Here is a 14,512-nt window from a genome sequence, read left to right as displayed (position 1 = left end):
TTCATGGAAAAAAAGATACAAATAAATATTCAAAATATGCCTGAATATGTTATGTCCTTCATTCCCAGCATGCCTGTCAGAAGGGGCGGTGGAGGGGTGCCTGGGTGGCTCAGTTGCTTAAGGGTCTGCCTTAGCTCAGGTCATGATCTCAGGGTCCTGGGATCGAGCCCTGCATTGGGCTCCCTGCTCAGCCGGGAGTCTGCTTCTCCCCTTCCCTCTCTGCGTGCTCATTCTCTCTCTCAAATAAATAAATAAAAATCTTAAAAAAAAAAAAAAGAAGAAGAAGAAGGGGTGGTGGAGGGTGTGGCAGCAACTGGCAAAGGGGATCTAACCTGAAGGATGGGTACACGGACAGTGCAAACAATGGAATAGCTAGACATTTGTGTGCAAGAGGTAAGATATGCTTTTTTTTTTTTTAAGATTTATTTAATTTAGAGAGAGAGAGAGAGAGCAAGTGGAGGGAGGGGCAGAGGGAAAGGGAGGGAGAGAATCTCAAGCAGACTCCCCGCTGAGCTTGATCTCACAACCCTGAGATCATGACCTGAGCTGAAATCAAGAGTCAGAGGCTTAACCAACTGAGCCACCCAGTTACCACAAGAGGTAGGGTATTCTTAACAAAGAAACAAAAAGGAACACTAAGTTCATGACTCTGGCATCTTATATAAATTATGAAGGCATCTGTTGAATGTATTTCAAGGGAAAGAAAATTAACATATAAAGGAGAGGAAGCTAACATTGTCCTGGGGATTGTGCACATTTCATCTCCATTATTTCAATGAGGTCTCATAATAACCCTAAAAGGCATGTGTTTTCCCTATTTCTTTTCAGTTGTAGAAACTAAGACTCAGCGAGATTCACACATCGTCTAAGTTAAACTATGATTGTAAACACAGGTCCATCAGATTCTCACATTTCTTTGGGATTAGGGAGGTTAGAAAAGGTGATAAGGGAATCTGAAAAAAACATAAAAGGGATTAGATAAGGATCTCTTGGGTATTTTCTCACAATGCTAGGAATATGATAGAAATGGCTTTCTTGTTTTTCTAATGTTCTGTTGAACACAACAAATCCAATTATAGTAAAAATTAGACATGTTTCTTGAACATCTTTTAGAGTAACCAAATAGCTAATTTTCCATGATATCCTGAAACTTAACTAAATCCCAACCATCCCAGAGCAGATTCAGATATAACTAGATACCACTACACTGAAAATAGATCATAACCAGTCTAGGAAACACAGTTATGAATCTAATCTAAATCACATTTCATATATGTCCTTTACCAATAAATAAGGTGAACATTTATTGCTTTCCCAAATAGTTAATTGAATATTTTAGAAGAATTTCTAATTGCAATGTCATTGTCTTGCCATTCCTTAGTGCTTAGCCCTCTAATTTGAAATCTACTGGAGGGCAACATTTGCAAATTAGAAACATAATTGAAATCTACTGCTGAATAAATTGATGTTTACCGCTACATAAAATTAGTGCAATCGTTTTAAATGATATGGGATCTATTTTCTTTTCACTTCACTGGCTTCTGGTTTTTCTTTGGTGGAATTGTATTTGGAGATGACCCTCAGAAACAAGCAAGCTTTCTCCTTTTATATAGTCCTAAATGAGCAGTAGGAGGGAAAGAATGGTGTCATTGCTGAGGACCCACAGGTTGCTGTGATCTTCCACATGGTGGGTTCTCCCTAGTTCCCTGACTTTTTGAACCAATCTGAGTTAAGGATGTTGTTGGGAAACTAACTCCATCTGAGCAGACTTTTAAAACTTGAATAATTGAAAGATGTGAGCAAAGAGTAAATTTACATCTAGAGCAGTACAAAAACAAGGCTGTCGGGCTCCCTGCTTGGCAGGGAGCCTGCTTCTCCCTCTGACCCTCCCCCCTCTCATGTGCTCTCTCTCTCTCTCATTCTCTCTGTCTCAAATAAATAAATAAAAAATCTTAAAAAAAAAAAAAAAACCAAGGCTGAATTTTGTCAGTGTTGAATTATTAATTAAATCTAAGTTTTAAAAACAAATGAACCCTGCAGAATGCAGTTAAGAGAAAGAATAGACAAGCCATAGACTGGGAGAAAATATTTGCAAATCACATATCTAATAAATACCCAGAACATGCAGAAGTACACATTGAAAACATTAAAGAAACATAAAACCCTCTTAAAACTAAACAAAAAGAAAACAACCTGATGAAAAATGGGCAAAGATTTGAACAGGCACCTCACCAAAGATATGCAGATGAAAAATAAGCATATGAGAAGATGCCCAATATCAACTGTCATTAAGGAACTGCAAATTAAAACAATGAGATGCCACTGTGGACCTATTAGAATAGCTAAAATCCCCAAACCTGACAATACCAATTGCTGATGAGGATGTGGATCAATAGGAAATCTCATTCATTGCTGGTGGAGATGCAAAATGGTACAGACACTTTGGAAGACAGTTTGGCAGTTTCTGACAAAACTAAACATGGTCTTACCATATGTGTTCCTAGATATTTACCCAACTGACTTGAAAAGTTATGTTCACACAAAAACCTGTGCAATAATGTTTATAGCAGTATTATTTATAATCACCAAAAACTGGAAGCAGCTAAAATGTTGTTTAGTAGGTGAATGGATAAATTGTGGTAAATCCATACAATGGGATATTGCTTAGTGATAAAAATAAATGAGCTATCAAGCCACAAAAAGATGCAGAGGTACCTTAAATGTGTATTTTTAAGTGAAAAAAACCCTCCAGTTTGAAGAGGCTGCATGCTCTGATTCTGTTTTTTTATAATATTCTGGAAAAGGCAAAAGTATAGAGACATTATATCATTTAGTGGTTATCAGGGGTTTGGGGAAGGAGTAGGATTGAACAGATGAAGCCCAGGGGATATTTTTTAAACGTATGCGACTATCTGTATGATATTGTAATGGCAGACACAGGGCACTGTCCATTTATCAAAACCCATGTAACTTTACACCACAAAGAGTGAACCTTATTGTATGCAAATAAAAAAATCAATTAGGAGGTTAAGGGATCCCAGGCTGGAAAGCAGATTGTTACAAAGGAGTCTAACCATATCACTGGAAATGTGTGATACAAGCTCACCGAAGTGGGGAAAGGTGGAGAAATTATTGTTTAATGGATACAGAGTTTTTGTTGGAGATGATGAAAAGGTTTTGAGTATAGATGGTTATACAACACTGTGAATGTATTTAATGCCAGTGAATTATATAATTACAAATGCTTAAAATGATAAATGTTATGTGTATTTTACCACAATCAAAAATGCATGAGAAGAAATTGTATACTCAAGTGATTAAAATGGTAAATTTTATTATGTATATTTTATCACAATTTAAAAAACATCTATAGGAAAAAGCAAAACAATAAACAAAGTAGGGACAATACAAAAATAATTGGTGTCAGGAACATGGGAGATATTTTTAGGGGCAGTGGAACTATTCTATATGATACTATAATGGTGGACATATGACATACATTTGTCAAAGCCTATAAAACTATACAACATACACAGCCAACCCTAATATAAACTACGGACTCTAGTTAATAATAATATATCAATATTTGTTCATCAATTGTATCACAATAATGGAAAATGTTAACAATTGAGAAATAATAGGGAAACTGTGTGCAGGAATGTAGGGAAGAGGTACATGGCAGTTTTATGCTTTTTGCTCACTTTTTCTGTAAACCTAAAAAACAGTTTATTAATTTTAAAATATGGTGCTGACCTAAGTAACTATGGGAATGAGTGGCTATTTTAAGACTAAAAACAAAAGGAACTATACATAAGCACTGCAGTCTTATTAACAAACCTGTTTCTCAGGAGAAGAGTTTAACAATTACTATGCATGTATGCTAGGACTGAAACATATGTAAATAAATGTCTGGATGGTGGGAGCTACTGATGGAGTAGAAGTTTTACAGGTACACAAAGGAGGAAGACTAGAAAAAATCACTTAGTACTGGATTATGATGGGATACATTGATATGAATTCATGTTCAGTTTTATACAGATACAGATGGCTAAATGTAGAAACAATTACAGATATGTGTTCATACATGGGTTAGCACACAGACATATATCTCCAAGTTCTGTTTGCTGAGAAGGCCTGGAAGCAATGACCTTCCAGTAGCAATGAGCACACCCAGAGTCCGTATCTTGGTTTCTAATACCATTCTCCAATAAAAGGAACCAGGGCTTCTTGGAGAAATGGCTAACTCAAAAGCAGGAGCAGGGAATACACAAGATGAGCTTGGACCACACTGTAGTAATAAAAAATAAGAAAGTGCTCAAGAAAAAATATCCAATGGGGTATTTCAAAGGGATGCAAGAACCAACTGAAAGAGCTCCCAGTGGCTAAAGTTGGAAAAATTGAGCAATAAAATAAATAACATAGTATTAGATTATAATCCAAGTACAAAATAAATATTCATGAGTCCATTCTGACATAAATACTTGATTGAATAATTTAATTAACAAGGAGGAATTTATATAGATACTTCTCTTCACTCTCAAGAGAGTGGAACATAACTCTGACTCCTCCCCTATCCCTTATGCGTGGGCTAAATGTAATGATTTCCTTCCAAACAGTTCAGTATGGAAAAGGGAGAAGATGAATAACTATAGTATGGAAACCTGAGAAACACTTCCTCAGCCATGTGAACAAGTTTAACATCAATAATTGATAGTATGTGCCCTTTGATATGATGTGATAAAAGTGGCACTTTACTTCTGTAGTCTTCCTCCCTGAAACTCATAAACCCTATCTAACCATTAGAAAAACATCAGACAGACCTAAATCAAGGGATATTCTACAAAATATATGACAACTACTACTTAAGGTCATCAAAAACAAGAAAAGTCTGAGAAAGTGTCATAGGGTAGGGGAGACATGACAACCAAATACAATGTGGCACTCTGGATGAGATTCTGGAACAGAAAAATAATATTAGGTAAAAACTAAATAAATCTGAAAAAAGCATGGACTTTAATTAGTAATAATGTATCAGTATTGGTTGTGACATTTGTTGTGACAAATGTACCATACAATATAAAATCTTTTTTTTTTTTTTTTTTTTTTTTTTTAGAGAGAGAGAGAGAGCATGTGTGCATGGGGTGGGGGTAGAGGGAGAAAGAGAGAGAGAATCTTAAGCAGGCACCAAGCCCAGCACAGAGCCCAACGTGGGGGCTCAATATCACAACTCTGAGATCACGGCCTGAGCCGAAATCAAGAGTTGGCTGCTTGATTGAGTTGGCTGGCCGACTGAGCCACCCAGGCACCCAATAGTAATATAAAATCTTAACAACAGAGGAAACTGGTGCTGGGTACATAGGAACTTTTGTACTATCTTTGCAACTTTTTTGCAAATCTAAAACTACCCTAAAATAAAAAGCTTATTTTAAAAACAAACTAAAAAGAAGGGTGTGAATATGAGTATAACCTGAATTTAGCCCATAAATAATGTTTCAGAAGTGACTGTGATAATAACTTCACAAAGGCAAAGGAAGACAGAAAAATATCAAGATAGAAGCATCTACAGAATTGTGGAATGACTGTGAACACTTTGGTTTTACATCTGTGGGGACATATTACATATTACAAGTTTGGGAATTACCTTTCATATATGTGAAAATAATGCTCCCTTTTGTTTGATTTTTACCACCATTGCCCTATTTCTAGACTTTTTTACCCTATATATTCTAAAATTACCTTTCCATTCTCATCTCCCATTCATTTAAATAAACCTGTCTTCCAAGCAAACTGCTCTACTCACCACCTGCTAAATATCACAAGGCTCTTATGCTCAAAGTTGTTCCCCTCACTTGAATGCAGTTTCCTCTTGCAGGTCTAACTATCCATTCTGAAGTTCTAACCATCTCAACAAGAGTTCTTTGGCTTTCCTTGATTTTCTCAGCTGAAAGAGATCCCATCCTCTCCTAATCCACAAAGTTGCTCTGTATTTCTCATGTCAATCATATACTACTTTGTATTATAGTATTTTATATATAGCTTCCCTATTGGTTATTAAATACTTTGAGAGTGGGGCCCTGATTTGTGCATCTCTGCATTTCCCATGCCTCCCTTCATATATTTATAGAAGGCTGAACTAATGAATTTTATCAATGTTGGACAGTCATTTTCAATTAAGGGAAAAACTTGAAACCAAGATCAATTGGATTAAATTAAAAATAAAATTTTAATTATTCATAACAGAAGTAATTTGACGGAAAGGCACTGCTACATTTCCCCTACATCTGTTATTATTGTGCTCTCTCCATTTGTGGTCGATAAAGCATTGAGTCAATGCATGTCGGGTAATACCTCTTGTGTGTGAGCCATTATTACAATAATTAATAACAATGGCAGCTCAGTTGATAGGAACTTGGCAATGTGTATATCCTTATCTTTAGAGTTCCAAATGGTTTGGAATTTGGCTTTTTGTGAAACCATTTAATAGGAAAGTGTGTGTTTAGAATCTGTTCTTAGCTCAAAGACTGACCCTTATCTCTAAACTCCTTAATGAGAAAGCACCTGACAAATTGACTGGCACACTCCACACCTCCAAGTAATTTCCCTTCCTGCCAAATGAGTCTCCTAAAGTCTCCACTTCTAACTTAGAAAGTGTTGAATGATGAACAGTCTGAAGCCAATGTCTGAAGCTTCAGAAGGCACTCTTCAAAAGGTTATTTCACAAAGTAAAATTAACTTATTGAAAAGGTGGAAAATCAATCTTTTTCTTCCCATTGTGCCAATTAACTACTTGATGAGTTTTACTTGGCTAAATTGACTGATGGGTTTAGTACTCCATAGCTGCCCCAAAAGGAACTTTCTTAATGATTGTCATGGAGTTCTTTTATTTAATGGAGTACAATCCCATAGAGCAGCACTGCAAATAAAAATCAAATGTATTATCAATCTTCACAAGTATTGTTTGAGTCTACTCATAAAGTTTATTACTAATTTATTTGTTTAATAAATATTCAATAAATACCTAAAGTGGGTAGGATTTACATTGTGACCAAAATGCAAAAAAAAAAAAAAAGAAAAGAAAAGAAAAGAAAAGAAAATATCTGGCCTTATTTCATTGAAAATAAATGCAAAAACTTTTAAGTGAAAAGAATTAATCAAAATGGGGCTGGAAAGACTATAATCACTGACTCTACTATTCTTATCAAGAGAAATAATTACTAGTTTATTACACCACAAAAACATTTCTATTGTGTGAGACTGTAATCTCAAAACAATGTGGAAATTTTGAAGATATTACACAACCTTTAAATTATGTGTCCAAGAATATTAGTTATGGAAAATGCTAAAAATATAAGTTTAAAGAGTTAAGAATTTAGTGGGAAATCAAGAATGGATAATGTAAGATAGCACTACTCTTTCCAAAAGCATGGCTGAAAAGAATGTCAGATCATGAGGACAGTATCTAAATGAGATCACAGAGTAAAGGGAACATAAAAAAAAAAGATGTGTAGGTTCGGCCTGATTATTTTAATAAGCTGAGGAACAGTGCCAGGAGGGAAGAAGAGACCAAGGATCAGGAGAAAGGAGTAATTGATCAGACTGCATGAAAAGTATCAAGAGCAACACACAAGTTGTCCAAGAATAAAATGATGATTCTTCAGCCTTGAGACTGGAAGGAAGAGGAAAATATGGGTGGATACATAGATACTGTTAGAAGTAAAGTGTTTGATGAGAGGGTGAAGATTTGCAAAAGGGGTCAGCAAAATGAGAGGGGCAGATAACTAAAGATCAAAAAATACATTGCTGAGCAGGACTGGAAGGCCTACACATTCTAGGGGCACTAATATGGATGTGGTCTTATGATATTCTTTTGCTGTGCTCAACAGTTTGGGTATAATAATGGTAATAGCAACGTGCTGTGATAAGCACTTTACGTAGATTGGCTCATTTAGTCTTCATAGGGAGCCTCTGAAAGAAGTACAATTATTATTTTAATGAAAAAATGAAGGCTTTCGAGGCTAAGAAATTTGCCTGTATCTACATACTATTATTTACTTGAACCCGGGCAATCTGACTTTAGAGACTGAGCTTCTGCAGGGTTGTTTAGGTTTGGAAGTACAATGTTTTAAATCAGAGACTTGGAATATTAAAGACCAACACAACAAGAAGTTTCAAAAATGCAAGGGGACTAAACTGTTCATGTCCATAATCATGCAGTCCAGGCTGAATAAGGAAGTAAGGCCAGGAAGAAAGACCATTGGAAGTGGAAGACCAAGGAATTTATGGTCTCTGAGTCTGGGGAAAAGTTGTAAAGGAGATGGAACTATGACAGCTCTATAGGAAGAGAAGATTATGGACAGAGAACAGGATGCGGGAGGTTTCTGAGGTGGTGTATTTCTAAGTGATGATATGGTTCAAGTTGTGGCCATTGGTATGAGTAGCAGGAGGGGTAGGTGTAGAGAAAAAATGAAGGACTCAGGAGGATTAAAGAAATTATGGTGGATTCCTATTTATATAGAACTGTGTTAAGACATATTTATTTCTAAATGATACTTTTCACTGAGCAGACCTTTACACCCCTGCTATAAGACAGAGTTCCAGGATTTCAGGACGTAGCAGTGGGCAAAACAGAAGTTGCTTCCCTCATGAAGTTTACATTCAGACATCCACATATCAGGTAGTGATAAGTGCCTAAGAAAAAAAAATTACGCAGATAAGGAGAATAGATACTGCCAGGGAAAGGGATATAACTGCTATAAAGGGTGATGAGGAACCAGTGAGGGGCCATTATGGCCAAAAGGATTGAGTAATCATTTTCAGAGATGGGGAGGAGTGTGTGGGAGGTGTACAGTTTTGTTAGGTCTGAGAATTAGGAGTTATATTTTTGAATTAGCAATACTCGAGCCTCGGATAAACCTCATTGGCTACGATACTGCCACTGCGCAAAGCTGGAGGTATATTTTTGACCAGCTAATTTTGAGATGTTCATCGGACATCCAAGAGGACTACTGAGTATTAAGTAAAGATTGGATATCAGATTCTGGATTTCATAGAGACATTCAGAAATCTGGGCTAGAGATACAAATTTGGGAGTTCTACAGATGGTACATAAAGCTATGAAAATGAAGGTGATCATTAAGGAAGAGAGGGTAGATAGAGACATGAAATACTCAGATGACTATACGTAGGGACATTACTAAAAGATTGGGATATGCAAAGAATCCAGCAGAGACTGAGAAAGAGACCAGAGGAAAAAGGAGGAAAACCAAAAAGATGGTATCATGGAAACCATGTGAAAAATGTGTTTCAAGATGGAAGGATGATCACTTGAATCAAATATTGCTCAGGAGTTAAAAAAAGAAGAAGACTGAGACTTGACCACTGGATGGGGAGGCAATTAGTGGCTGGGACGAGCTGCCTGGTGGGTGACGGTTTAATAGAGGAGGGAGGAAAGGAAACAGTGAGCATCAACACATTTTCCTAGTTTTTCTATCGAAGAGAGCAGAGAAATATAGTGACAGTTGGGGAAAGATGTAGGATCAAAGGAATTTTTTAATGTTTAAGGTGGAAAAAGCCGCAGCATTTGTAGGTTGATGAACGCTGCAGCTTCGCTGAGGCAGAAGTGTGAGGCTGGGAGATCTCGGTGCAGGTGGAGGATTGCTCCTGGGAGCGCAAACAATCCATCCATGGCCGCACCTCTAAAGCTGTTAAGAGGCTGGGATGCTAGCTAGTGGACTGGTGGCAGAGATACTATTTATTCAGGATCTGCATACATGGAATACTGCTAAACACAGTGTAAATTCCTTTGAGTAATGGTTAATGACATCGAACATGGAGGCTATACAGGGAATTACCCTTTTGCTATTAAGGAGAACATGACTGAATAGCTGAATGAGCAATGTTAATAAACGTGACAATTAAAAATCTGCGTGGTAACCTATGAAATGGATATTTAGTGTGACTTTCCCTTTCAGAAGTGAGATTCTTTATTGAAAACTAGAGTCTGTGTAATGGGAGTTATCACCTACTCCCAATTCCCATCTCTTCTAACTGCAGAAAAAAAATCTGCTTTTCACCCATATTGGTGTTCTAATAATATTTCATGGCTGTTTAAAACTTCTCCCTCATAGTTTACCTCTGTAAATAGGACCTATTTTTGCAAACGGAGGGAAACTGTATATTCTTTCACCTTTTTATTTTCAGAAAATAAGGTATGTTAGAATGGAAAGAAATCTGAAATGGGAATCAAGACACTATGTTTCTTCCCCTGGTTCCACCAGTAACTCATTGGGAATTGGTTTCTTTTCTGGAAAATAAAGTAGTTGGACTGGAGGATCCATAAAGTCCCCTTTTGAATCCAAGTAATGAAATCATAACAATCTAAATAATTCAGAAATTCACAGCTAATGCCCTTTATTTTTATGTGCCCATAATATTCTATGTCAAGGTAAGTCACATTTATATTGTTGAGAGGTTAACAATCACCCATGCATTAATATCTTACAGGGTTATTGTGAAGATTAAAAGAGAAAATGTGAAAGAAATTCACAAACTGTAAAGTGAAATACTGTCAGTCATTAATAACACATAGGCACTGAAATATTACATCCAGATTCAGCTTTTACTATGTGGCTTTTGGGAGATTGAATAAAGTCAGTATGCAAGGAACGTAAATGGGGAAGAAGGAGGTTTTACTCAAAGAAGGTGTACAATTGTTTTTTTAACTTTTTGTTGTTGTTGAAAAATGGCCTTACACTGTTACAAGAATAAAAAGACTTTAAGACCTAGGGAAAGGCATTGAGACAAGCACAAGGGATGGATGTACTGGTATTAATTTAACATCAAACAGTATGTCTGCATAAAAGTAGCATGGAAAGAAATATTGTCAGGTTTTATAAAATGCAGGGCTTTATTTTATTTTTTTGCAGGGCTTTATTTTAAAAACAAACAAAAACTAAGTAAATTGAAATTTTTAATTAATGTGATAATTTTAAGTTTCAAGGTTAAATCAACAATCCAAAAATTGTAATATAGTATCATAATTATATCCTTACTTCCTTCCAAAGTTATTCCTTTTTGCATAATTCTCATTTTTTCTGTTTGTACACATTCCTTTATTCATTCACAGGAAGAAATTTAATAATAAGCATATATCTGGCACTCATTTTTTCTTATAACAAGAATTGCGCCTTCCTGCTGGATAAACTATTGGAATGGATATGCTATAACACCGATAATAACAATGATAATCCATTTTCGGTTTGCATAGCATTTAATTTTTTTCAGGGCAGCTTCACAATTATCTCACTTTATTCCAGCAATGCCCCTTATTAGCCATATGAGCAGGAAAGTCACTCAACCTCCCTGTGCCACAGTTTCCTTTTCTGTAAAATGGGGATAATAGTAATACTTTTCTCAATGAGTTGTGTGAAGATTCAATGAGGTAATTTACGTAAAACATTTTGTAATCATGTTGTCGTAGTAAACATGTTGCCATTTATTATAACTGCTGTTCTTATTATTACTCCCCTTGGTGGTTTGGAGATTATAAATATATCAGGTCCTAGTGCCATTTTGCAGTAGTCCCAGTGATTCATCAGGTGTCATAAACTCAAATGTCTAAAGCTGTCTGACAGTATTATAAATGAATACCTCATGCTAGGGGCAATTGTGGGACATTGAATAGCTCACACCTCTAAAACCAGCAGCTCCTACTCAGTCCCAGGCAATGCTGTCATACAGGAATACAGTCCTAGTATTGCCACACTGTCTAACTTCTTAAGAAGGTAGAAATTTAGATTTTTATTTAATTTCCTGACTTAAAAAAGGTTGGTAAATTATTTGATTTTTGGTAAAAAACAGATGGACCAAATACACGAAAGTTTGTGGATGGCCTTGGACCATGATCAACAGCTTCCTTATGGGCTCTCATTACTGAAGTGTGCATTATAATCTTGATATAATCCTAATGGACTATAAAAATTAGGGAATCATGGTTAATTGGAGGATCAAAGCACCATTAAAAACAGATATGTGAGCTTCTCAATGGGCATTAATAATGAATGGATTGGAAAATCTAACATAATAGATGAAGATCAAAGAGGCAATGTGTATACCATGGATATGATCCCTACAGGGCACCTGGATCTACAAGGATGCAGATGGTAGATTACCCGGTCTCTGGGGAGAAAGGATGAAGAGCAGGATAGTAAGCAGGAAGATAGTAAATGCAGCAGGGCTGGCGGGTGAGGGTGAAAAAAACCCTAACAAAATGAAAAAAACACACAGGTCTTCCAGACACCAACGTCCATGCTTTTCCATGGTGTCAAGCTGCTTCTAAATTAAATTAACAATTGTACAGCTCTTTTCAATCTACAGAACATTGGCTGAGCCCTGCTTGGGGATTCCAATATAGTATTTATTGGCATTTGAAATTCAGGTGATGATTATTGATGCTCTGCCTGTGTTTAGGGAGGTAGATGTTGAAGGTACCATTTTCAAGCCAGATAAATGTGGTTCTCTGACCCTATTGACAGGAAAAAAACTTGTTAGTAATGCAGACAAGTAACTTACCTTTGATGTGATTCAATTTTATAGAACCTACCATTCTTTATGACTTTTTTAAAAAAAAAACATTTTAAATCACTTAAGTCCCAGTTCTTTGATGATTCCTGTATCACAGAGGGAGACTCTTAGATAATTGAAAAGGGATGAGTCATAATGAGTTTTCACTGATGCATGTTGCCTCTCATCACTAATTCCACTGATATCCTATAGGGAGCATAAAGAGCCTCTCATCTCACTGATTGGTGGCATGAAAAGGCCTACGTCTGACACACAGAGCTTGACTCTGTCCTTTCTGAACTAGATGAGCTTGCCTAGGGACAGAAAGGAGAAGGCCTTTGCTCTTTGACCCTCCCTCCCACAAAAGCTCTAATCTAGTCAGTTTTATTCCTGGTGGACTGGAGAATACCCAGACGCTGTGCTCCATTATTATCCTTCCAGACATTTGTTCCACATTTGCACCTGCTCTCAGTTGCTATTCCCATGGGACAGTTAGAAGACTTAGCTAAACATGGTGTAATTTCACATTTACGGCAAAAAGCAGTCTCTTTGTTCTTGAAATATTAGCTATTCCATCATCAGTTCACCCGATATTTAATCATAAGACAGTGCTGCATTTCAGTCCCACAGGCAATTGAAAAATGAGTGTTTAAAAATATTGCAAACAATATAGGGATCTTTTTTCCCTCAGTTTTGCATCCTCAAAGTCTACAGCTCCTGATGACTATAAAGTACTCAATAAATGTTTACTGAACCAAATCAAAATCTTAAGGAATTGTCATTCCAGGAATGGTTGTATATATTTATGGGTTTTAAAGACACGTTTATATTTAGATAACTTCATGAATTTCGGGTCTGATTAGGGCACTGTTGAATTAATACAGTACTTCATTGATATAGAATAGAGAATTCTGGTGACTATAACCACCTGGAAACACAACCAGATTTCTACATATAATTGAACGAAGCCTTCTAAACAAGAAGGGAAAGAAACTGTCACAAAGCCTATGCACATTACAGGAAATGTACAGGAGAGCTTGGTCTTTAGTTTCTTCATCTTCAATTCTTCTCTGTCAAGAGAAGAGATTTGTTCTATTATGAAATAAGTGGTACTAGTGAGAGAATAGCAAGAGTAGCACTATGCTGAGCCATGTTGGAGCCAAGATGAAAGGAAAAATCAGTAATATTGATCTTGAATTTTTAAATACTTTGATAACTTTTGCTTGTCATGAATTTTATTAATTAATTTCGAGTTTTAAAAAGATTTTTTATTAAAATATTTATCTGGGGGTGCCCCAGTCATTTAAGTGCCTGACTCTTGATTTTGGCTCAGGTCATGATCTCGGGGTCATGCGATAGAGCCCCGCCTTGGGCTCTATGCTGGCTGTGGAGTCTGCTTAGGATTCTCTCTATCCCTCTCTATCTGTCTCCCTGCCCCGCCAACCTCTCTCTCTTTAAAAAAAACTGGATTACTGAGCTTTTTGAATCCCCCTCAAATTTTGAACCTTCAGTGAGTGCCTCATTTGCCTTACTCTAGTCCCAGCCTAGGATGTAACAATAGAAATGGTATTTTCTGGCTGGTATATATAAAACAAACAAACAAACAAACAAAAAAACCCAAACCTAACTTCACATCTTAATACGATGCTGAGTCATTAAGGAACAAATGTAAAAAAAAATCCAATCTCTTATTTTTAGTAAGGGAGGAGAATGTGATATTTTAGAAAGATTTCTATCAAATAGAAATAAAATTATAAAAAGCCTATTAGAAATGCTTTCAGCTGTAAGTAATGGCATATTCAACTTACAGAGGCTTAACATTATAAATCTGTTTTTTTTTTTTTTCATATAATAAGTGGTTTGGAGGCAGACAAATGGGGAATTCCTTTTCTTAGTTTTCTAATGCTTGTTGCCTCATGGTTGTATAGTGTCACCAATTCTAGCAATTGCA

At 36.3% G+C, this 14,512-nt stretch overlaps 1 non-coding gene across 1 annotated transcript; it reads right to left on the bottom strand.

The window, feature by feature from the left end:
- Positions 1–8,800: 8,800 nt before the first annotated feature.
- On the bottom strand, positions 8,801–8,947 carry LOC118520939 (U4 spliceosomal RNA). The gene has a single exon (XR_004909882.1). It is a non-coding gene; the product is annotated as a U4 spliceosomal RNA (small nuclear RNA).
- Positions 8,948–14,512: the final 5,565 nt, after the last annotated feature.

This window comes from Halichoerus grypus, chromosome 10, assembly GCF_964656455.1.
Source record: "Halichoerus grypus chromosome 10, mHalGry1.hap1.1, whole genome shotgun sequence".
Classification (NCBI taxonomy): Eukaryota; Metazoa; Chordata; class Mammalia; order Carnivora; family Phocidae; genus Halichoerus; species Halichoerus grypus.
The sequence above is the reverse complement of the archived record's forward strand: the minus strand, read 5'-3'. Positions and strand labels throughout refer to the sequence as shown.